General features: G+C 44.3%; 1 non-coding gene across 1 annotated transcript; it reads right to left on the bottom strand.

Annotated features, from left to right (window-relative positions):
- Nucleotides 1-491: 491 nt before the first annotated feature.
- On the bottom strand, nt 492-597 carry LOC112443554 (U6 spliceosomal RNA). The gene has a single exon (XR_003031965.1). It is a non-coding gene; the product is annotated as a U6 spliceosomal RNA (small nuclear RNA).
- Nucleotides 598-10,196: the final 9,599 nt, after the last annotated feature.

The following is a 10,196-nucleotide window of genomic DNA, read 5'->3' as shown; positions in this document are numbered from 1 at the left end:
TATGCTCTAACATGCCAATATCATGATGCACAGTCCTCAGAGGGAAATGTGATGTTTGGAAATAGTATAACATTGGAAATTCAGGCTGAGTCTGAATTTGGAGGACAGATCATCCTGGTTTCAAATTATACCATTTATACCATTGGTACATTTATACCAATGAATGGCACTTAAATAAAATGAAATGCAGCATACCCAGACTCACAGAATGGAGAAAATGAGAGTCATCATTTCTAGCTCTGATTTAAAGAACCCTATAATTCATCAATTCACCCATCCATTTATGTACATTATTAAAGTATATTAATTTACTTTGGGGAGAGATTCACTTTCCTCCCTGTCCACCCCCCCTTCCAGTTTTATTGAGATACAATTGACATTATGTAAGTTTAATGTGTACACTGTGCTGCTTTAATGCACGTATATGTGGAGAAATGATCACCTTACCTATTACTTGTTGGTGTGTTGAGAACTCTTAAGATCTACTTTCTAAAATTATGGTGCGCCTGGGGAATTTGTGTATCATCCTGGCGCAGGGGCCGTGCTGTCTTCTCCGCGTTGTTCTAGTTTTAGTACACGTGGCAGCGAAACAAGCGCTTTCTAGTGTTCCTTGGGAATCTGTCATGTACCAGGTACCATGTTAGTTTCTGACGAAGCTTGGTGGGCTCACATTCTAATGAGGGAAGGGGGCCAAGGGGAGAGGCGGGTTAATGATTAATTATAGCAAAAGTCAAACGCTTCCTGACACACTGTTGGTAAAGCCACACACCATCTATTGTTGGTGAGAACTGAAATTAGGGGAGGACATTTGGCAAGATTTATCAAAATTGTGGGGCTTCCCTGGTGGCTCTATGGTAAAGAGTCCACCTGACAATGCAGGAGACTTAGGTTTGATCCCTGGGTAGGGAAGATCCCCTGGAGAAGAGAATGGCAACCCACTGCAGAATTCTTGCCTGGAGAATCCCGTGGACAGAGGAGCCTGGCGGACTACAGTTCATGGAGTCACAAAGAATTGGACACGACTGAGTGACTGAACAACAAAAACAATCAAAATTGCAAATGTACATACCTATGGACCCAGTGATTACACTTCAGGGAGTCTCTCTGAAGGAAATAATGGTAGAAAATATCAGAAGCAGGAGATTATTTATTGTAGCATAATTTATAAAACAAAAGATTGGAGGCAACCATAATGTTCCTAGATTATGGCCCCTCCATGTAATGAAATGTCACAGAACTCTCTACAAGAATGAAGCTTGAAACAGAAAAATCTCCAGAATAAAGTATAAATGCAGACCAGTGTGAAAAGATTTGTGTAAAAAGGAGGGAAGAAAATGACATAGTTAAGTGTATAGACATAGAATATCTCAGGAAGGACACTGAAAGCATTGTTGTTAGTTGCCTCTATGGAGGAGAACTAGGTGTCTGTAGGGTTAGGGTTTTTAATTCTTTTACCTTTCAAATGACCAATTGTGTGAACATATTACTTTTCAAAAAGTAAAGTTTAAACTTTTAAAAAAGAACTATTTACATTGAATGAGCAAAGTATGAACGAAGTGTGTATTGTATAAAGTGCTATTGGAGTGCTAAGTAGATTTGTGTATTCTAATTATCAGTTCAGTCAATCATAGGGAGAATTGGTGTCAGAATAGGTAACGTTTACTTATGTGTTTATTTTTGGCTGCGCAGGGTCTCCGTTGGTACATGCGGGCTTTCTCTAGCCGCAGTCAGTGGGGGCTCCTCTCTAGGCCCCGCACTTGGGCTTCTCATTGCTGTGGCTTCTCTTGTTGAGGAGCACAGGCTCTGGAGCATGTGGGCTTCAGTGGTTGCCCCAAGGCATGTAGGATCTTCCTAGAGCAGGGCTCCAACCTGTGTCCTCTCCCTTGACGGGCGGATTCTTAACCACTGGATCACCAGGGAAGTCCAGAATAGGTAACTTTTAATATCCATAGAATCTTGTGCTTCTGTGACAATTAGAGGTGACATTAGAAGATGTCTGAATTCCTTTCAAATGCCAGAACTGTGTGATTCAATGGTTTTAAGAAATCGAAGGAGCAGAGGTTTGCATCTATGTGAGTGGGGGAGGGAGACCTTTAATAATTAAATGCTAGGAGCACTCCCAGGAACCATCCCATCAACAGGGAAAGACAGTTAATTTATGCACGTCTTCTTTGTGCTGCAGAGGGAGGCAGGCTGCTTCCTCTGCTGATGGGCGTGGCATTGCCTGCTTGCTGCTCAGGTACATACAGCTCTGCATCTTTAAATCAAACCCGGGTGAGTAAATTTAGTACCAGAAGTGGGAGGCTTCTGAATAATTAAAGATTTTCCCTTTGTTTTCTTCATCTATACATTTTTCTGAGCACACCAGCTATTTTGTTAGCCTCCCACTGCGGGAAAGATGCAACTTTGTGACTTTGGCAATTGTTGAGGAGGTTTGGGGAAAAAAAAAAAGGCTTAGCCAAGATTTATTAGGTGATTTATCTCAGTTCTTAATAAACCAGGGAAGAAATGTTAGGAGCCAAGGAGCAGCACTGGGAAAAACAAGCCAAGGCCAGAGACAAAAATAACAGAGAAAAAAGATGCTTGCCTGCAGCAAAACAGGATGCTAGTGTGACCGCCAGCCCAGACTTTCAGGAGGCCCAGCCTCCCCCAGCAGAAGCTCCCAAACTGTCTAGGAAGTCTCCCCTCTTGCACGAGACCAGACTCGGGGCAGACCCAGTGGATGTGCAAAGAACACGCTGACCTAATTTACCCCAGCTGCAGCGGGGCTTCTGGGTACCACAGTCTCTTCCAGTTTCTTGTACAGTTTTGTGACCTCCATGTGGTCAGATTTGCTAGGGTTTTCATCCCAATCTGAAAGTCAGAGCTTATACACAAGTCACCCTTCACACCTTTCCATTTTAATCCGTCAGCCTTCCCAGAGAGGCCTAAGGAAGGGGAGGGCAGTCCCATTCACTGCCAGACCCCTGGGCTGCCTCCCGGGCGAGCAGGAATCAGGAATGTCGGCTGTACATTTGAGATGATTCCCAGTGAAGGATTCCACCTCCCCTCGGCCGGTGGAAAGACCCCAGGTTCCCAAGTTCAGATGCTATCGAGAGGGCATTTCCTGGAGAGGCCTAGTGGTCCAGCTGCCCCTGCCCCCGACTCTGCCCTCTGCCCCTGAATTTCAGAGGAACAGTGAATCTGCTTCTTACCAGACTAGGTCTTCCACACAAAACTAAACTAACCTCAGCCCGATGCCCTGAACGTTTTTTATCATGAATATATATATATATATATATAACAAAATGAACCATTTAAACCACTTTTAAATATATAGTCCATTAAGTGCATTGACATAATTGCACAACCATCACCACCATCCAGAGCTTTTCATCTTCCAAACTGAAGTTCTGTATCCATAAAGCAGTTAACTCCCCACCCCCACCCCTAGCCCTTGGAAACCACATTCTATTTGCTGCCTCTGTGAACTTGGCTTCCCTGGGTACCTCTTATGAGTGGGGCCGCACAGATGATTCCTTCGGCACTGGCTCATGTCACTTTTCAAGGCTCACCCATGCTGTCCTGGCTCCTGTCTGCCTTTAGTTTCTGTCCCCTTCCCCACAGGCTCTGTGCTGCCTTCTCCCCTCACCGCTGCCTCACTCCCCCGTGTCCTAGTCCCTGTTTTCTCTGGGGCCCCCCTTCTGATCCTTCAACTAGTCACAGAATAGGGCCTCCATCTTCCACCAGGCACTCCACCTACAGTGGGGCCCCAGATCACATTCTGTAAAAGTGGTGCCGTTGCTGCAGAGAAAAGGGAGCCCTCTTACACTGTTGGTGGGAATGTGAATTGGTACAGTCTCTATGTGTGATATGGAGGTTCCTCAGAGAACTAACAGTTTTGAGGTTCCTCAAAAATAGCATGTAAATTCCTCAGAAAACTAAAAGTAGAATGGCCATATGCTCCAGTGATCTCACTGTAGGGGCATATATCTGGAGAAAAGTATAATTTGAAATGACACACGCACCCCCCGCCATGCTCAAAGCAGCACTATTTACAATAGCCGAGACATGGAGGCAACCTAAATGTCCATTAACAGATGAATGGATAAAGAAGATATGATATATGTATATACAATAAAATATGACTCAGCCATCAAAAGGGAATAAGACCATGCCATTTGCAGAAATATGAATGGACCTAGAGGTTATTTTACTAAGTGAAGTAAGTCAGACCGAGAGAGACAAATGTCATATGATATCACTCATATGTGGAATCTAATTTTAAAAAATGATACAAGTGAATATATTTGTAAAACAGAAATAGATTCATAGGTATAAAAAGCAAACTTATGGTTATCAAAGAGGAAAGGCAGGGGTGCATAAATTAAGTAATTAGGGATTAATAGATACACACTACTATATATAAAATAGGTAACCAACAAGGAAACTATATTCGGTATTTTGTAATAACATAACGGAAAGAATCTGAAAAAGAATGTATGTGTGTGTGTATATGTAACTGAGTCAGTTTGCTGTTTACCTGAAACTAACACAATAGTGTAAGCCAACTATACTTCAATAAAACATAAATAAATGAAATAAAAGTGATATCTTAGTGAGAATTTATTTTAAGGTCACCTCCTGACAGGAGTTATGATAAGATTATCGAGAAAGAACCAAGGCAGCAATGAAAGAAGAGGCCAGGGGATGGGAGGGTATGTTCACAGCGTGTCCCGTGACTTACAGGCAGCCGGACGCCATGGGCAACGCCCCTTGTCTACCGTCTTCAGACGGGGAGGGGAAGGAGAGTGAGGGCGGGGCGGCCCCCTCCCCGGACTGTTCCTTGCCCAGCTTTGGAGGATTGTCCTGGGTCCCACATCATGGAACAGCAGAACCAGAGCGGGGCGGTGGCAGGGGCTCGACAGATACGCGTGCACTTCCTGACATCTTTACGTGATAACAGCGCGAGGGCTGGGACAGCAGCAGAAGGTGGCTGGAAGGAATGCGTTATAAAACCCTATTAAAAATAGTGCCTCTTTAATCTCTTAATTTCCTTCCTGTCGGTCAGGTGAGGGCTGATAAATCTGGAAACCCATTGGTGAAAACCTCACAGCTTGTTAATCAGGTGAGCTGGCTGGGAGCTATCTATTAACCCAGGCCCACTCTGGTGCGGGGTGACCCAGTTTTAATGGGAGAGTCGGACTCTGATTTTTCTGTTACTGTACTTAAGGCGACTGGCCGTTATTTCTAAGAAAAGCGAACTGCCGGCAGCCTCCGTGTCGGATTTCTCTGGCAGGGCCGCTGCCGCTTTCATTCAGCCCTTTCGTCAGGTCATTCGTGATGGGTTGGATCGGACACGGACAGACAGATAAGTTCTTTCCCACTTGATTCAGCAAATGGCCTCGTGCTGGCTGTTGTTTTTCATTGGTACTCTTAGTGTTAGCTACTGAGTATGAGATACCGTGACTGTAGCTGAAAGAGCTGAGTTCTGTGCCAGTGTTTACAGGGCTCCCCTGTTCTGTTGTCTTTTGGTGGGGGTAAGTGGGGGCTAGTTTCCCCTTCACTGACCTCCCAGAGGAAGGATGCACAAGAGCAGAACCCAGGGTGATCTGGGAAGGTGAGGAAATCCAGGTAGGTAAGGTAGTCACTAAGTTGTGTCCGACTCTGTGATCCTGTGGACTGTAGCCTGCCAGGCTCCTCTGTCCATGGAATTCTCCAGGCAAGAATACTGGAGTGGTTGCCATCATCAGGATGGAACTGGACCTTGGTATCTGACCAAACCTCTGCTGCTTGGCACATTCTGAAAACAGCCTCCAGAAAGGGAGGTAGGGGACTTCGCTGGTGGTCTAGTGGTTAAGACTTTGCCTTCCAATGCAGGGGTGCTGATTCGATCCCTGGTTGGGGAACTAAGGCCTCACATGCCTACCAGCCAAAAAACTGAAATAGTAAACAAAAGCAATACTGTAACAAGCCTGGTAAAGACTTTAAAGATGGTTCACATTAAAAAAAAACAAAAACAAAAACAAAAAAAACAACCAACAACCATCTACAGAAAAGGAGGTAGAAAAAAGAACCTGATGGAGGAATTGCTGAATTCTAGGGTGTCCTGTGAAGCCATCTCGTCCATCTGTACCTCGCTCCCTGCTTGACCTGCTTCAACACTCTGCCTCTGGAAAAGGGATCTGCCCTCTGCTTAGGGGTCTCTTTCTAAAAAAAAGGTCCTTGTAATCTGGAAATGTCCCCTTTGGCTTCGCCCATTTCCCTTGATGCTGTGTGCAAGGCCTACTCTTTACTGCTTCTATACAAGGCGGAGAAAAGCCAGTTGACACCCTCAGTGGATCCTCAGCCACCATCAACCTAGGAAATGAACACAATTGTGTCTCCCTTTCTTCACGTCTTCTCCAAGCCGATCAAAAAGTCAGTTTCTTTACTGAAGGCTGGCACTCTTTGCCCACACCTGTCTATGGAATCTAATTGGTTAAATGCACAGACTTTGTGTTTGCGAAACCTCCCAGAGGAGGGCATGTTGTGTAAGTAATCTTTTAACTCAGGTACATGGAGAGAGGTTGTTGTGAAGATATAGGGGTGGGACAGGTTAAGGGTCCGAGTGTATGGGGAGTGAAGTGCTAAAGAGTGCAGGGTCTAAAGCTAGACTGCCTGGTAGGAACTCCAATTCTGCCACATGTGGGCTGAGTCTGATTCTTTCCTATGAAATAGGATTGTAACAGAACCTCCTTTATGGAGCTTTGTAATAGAATTACAGATTATACCATGTAAATGGCTTACACAGCACCTGGATATGGGCCACTTAATTTCGTCTCTCACCATGATCATTGTCATCGTCATCACCATTGTCATGATCATGATTGCTCATTTGCTAGACTGTGAGCTGCTTGAGGACAGGGACTGGATTTAACTGTGCGTAGGAGGACTCAGCCGGAGAAGGCAATGGCACCCCATTCTAGTACTCTTGCCTGGAAAACCCATGAACGGAGGAACCTGGTAGGCTGCAGTCCATGGGGTCGCTAAGAGTCGGACACAACTGAGCGACTTCACTTTCACTTTTTACTTTCATGCACTGGAGAAGGAAATGGCAACACTCTAGTGTTCTTTCCTGGAGAATCCCAGGGACGGGGAAGCCTGGTGGGCTGCCGTCTATGGGGTCGCACAGAGTCAGACATGACTGAAGTGACTTAGCAGCAGCAGCAGCGGGAGGAGGACTCAGCAAGTGTTTGCTGAATGAGTGAACAAAGGTTACTTAGTGTCAGGCTTGGGCTTCCTTGGTGGCTCAGATGGTCAAGAATCTGCCTGCAATGCAGGAGATGCAGATTTGATCCCTGGGTTGGGATGATCCCCTATAGAAGGAAATGGCAACCCACTCCAGTGTTCTTGCCTGGAGAATTTCGTGGACAGAGGAGCCTGGCAGCCTACACAGTTCATGGAGTTGCAGAGTTGGACATGACTGAGCGACTAACACTTTCACATTTTTCAGTGTCAATCTTTCTTTTCAAATTATTCCTTTTTAAAAAAATTTGTTTGCATTTGTTTATTTATTTTTAAATTAAAAAAATTGAAGTATGGTTGATTTACAATGTTGAGATGTATAGCAAAGTGATTCAGTTATATACATATGTTACATTACATTATATATTCTTTTTCAGATTTTTTCCTGAAAGGTTCTTTTCTTTACTATAGATTATTCTTTTCTACTTAGGTTATTACAAGATATTGAATAGTTTCCTGTGCTATACAGTAGGTCCTTGTTGTTTTATCTATTTTATAGGTAGTAGTGTGTATCTTAGAGAAGGAAATGGCAACCCACTCCAATGTTCTTGCCTGAAGAATCCCAGGGACGGGGGAGCCTGGTGGGCTGTCATCTCTGGGGTCGCACAGAGTCGGACACGACTGAAGCGACTTAGCAGCAGCGGCGGCAGCAGGGTGTATCTGCTAATCCCCAGCTTGTTTTTTTAGGACTGATTCTTGAGGTTTCCTTTTGTTTTGTTTTTCTCTTTCAATCTCAAAGACAATATAGTAAGTGTTATTTTGGGAAGAAAGGAAGACAAAAATACCCTCAATCTCACCAAATTATCATACTTCTCATTTTTTTTTTTTTTCTATTTATATCTGGTCCTTCAAGAGCACGTCCCCGCTCACCTCCACTCCCACGGGGAGAAGTATGCTTGGCCCTATGACTTACACTGGTCTCGTGGGGTGTGAAGTGTACTTTCTTATCCCCGTATTTTGCTCAGGCATGTGATTTACTTTGCTTTCATTTTGGCTGTGCCATGTGAGATCTTAGTTCCCTAACTAGAGACCAAACTCCTGCTCCCTCCAGTGGTTGCGTGGAGTCTTAACCACTGGACTTCCAGAGAAGTCCCTGATTTGCTTTGACAATGGGATGATGTGAGCAGAGGCTTAGAGTATACTTGTGCTGCTGGACTTGCCCTCTTGTACCACTGTCATTGCCATGGAAAAAGCTCCTTCAGCCTGGGCCCCAGGACAGACATGTGTGGAGCAGACCTGAGTTCAACCTACTTCAGGGGCAAAAACCCAGCTGAACCACAGCAAAGTCACCAGCAGACATAGGGGGAATAAGTACTTGTTGTTTGTTATGCAGCAATAACTGACTGATGCACTTATACAATGTGAATGTAATTTGTACATAGGCACAACCAGAACTGTATTTCGCTTTAATTCATTATGTATATGATAGCTGGGTTTCTCTATGTTGTCATGAAGTTTTGATAGTTTTCAACTAGTAACAGAATGCTTAATCAGATTTATTTAGGAAATAATAGCATAGTAATATTTTTTCATATCTTGGGGACTTTGTGTGTCAGGTAGAGTGTCTTGTGTACATTTAGTCCTTTCAACAGTCCTGGGAGGTGAATCTCATTCACCATTCCATCATCTCAGAGCTAGAGGTGTCATGACATACACTGAAGACTATGGACACTGGAGCCAGCCTGCAGGGTTCAAATCCTGGTTCTGCCACTTCTGAGCTGTGACCTTGGGAAAATCACTGAAAAGCTTTTGACTCAGTTTCCTCACCTGTAAGGATGATCATAATAATAGGATCTACCTTATAGAGTTGCAGCTATGAAATTATAATAAGTTAATATACCTAAACATTTAGACTAGTGTCTGGCCTATAGAATTGATGTTAGATATCATAGTAGTTGAGGAAACTGAATTTCAGGGAGGGTAATAAATTATAGTAAACCAACTATGATACCTTGCTGTGTGCAGGTCAGGAAGCAACAGTTAGAACTGGACATGGAACAACAGACTGGTTCCAAATAGGAAAAGGATTACGTCAAGGATGTATATTGTCACCCTACTTATTTAACTTATATGCAGAGTACATCATGAGAAACACTGGGCTGGAAGAAGCACAAGCTGGAATCAAGATTGCCGGAAGAAATATCAACAACCTCAGATATTCAGATGACACCACCCTGTATGGCAGAAAGTGAAGAAGAACTAAAGAGCCTCTTGATGAAAGTGAAAGAGGAGAGTGAAAAAGTTGGCTTAAAGCTCAACATTCAGAAAACGAAGATCATGGCATCCGGTCCCATCACTTCATGGCAGATAGATGGGGAAACAGTGGAAACAGTGACTGACTTTATTTTTCTGGCTCCAAGATTGCTGCAGATGGTGATTTCATCCATGAAATTGAAAGACGCTTACTCCTTGGAAGGAAAGTTATGACCAACCTAGATAGCATATTCAAAAGCAGAGACATTACTTTGCCAACAAAGGTCTGTCTAGTCAAGGCTATGGTTTTTCCAGTGGTCATGAATGGATGTGAGAGTTGGACTATAAAGAAAGCTGAGCACTGAAGAAGTGATGCTTTTGAACTGTGGTGTTGGAGAAGACTCTTGAGAGTCCCTTGGACTGCAAGGAGATCCAACCAGGAGATCAGTCCTGGGTGTTCATTGGAAGGACTGATGTTGAAGCTGAAACTCCAGTCTTTTGGCCACCTGATGTGAAGAGCTGACTCATTTGAAAAGACCCTGATGCTGGGAAAGATTGAGGGCAGGAGGAGAAGGGGATGACAGAGGATGAGATGGTTGGATGGCATCATTGACTCGATGGACGTGGATTTGGGTAGACTCTGGGAGTTGGTGATGGACAGGGAGGCCTGGCGTGCTGCGATTCATGGGGTGGCAAAGAGTCGGACACGACTGAGCGACTGAAATGAACTGAACTGA

The sequence above is a fragment of the Bos taurus genome, chromosome 22 (genome assembly GCF_002263795.3).
Source record: "Bos taurus isolate L1 Dominette 01449 registration number 42190680 breed Hereford chromosome 22, ARS-UCD2.0, whole genome shotgun sequence".
In the NCBI taxonomy this organism is placed as follows: domain Eukaryota; kingdom Metazoa; phylum Chordata; class Mammalia; order Artiodactyla; family Bovidae; genus Bos; species Bos taurus.
The sequence above is the reverse complement of the archived record's forward strand: the minus strand, read 5'-3'. Positions and strand labels throughout refer to the sequence as shown.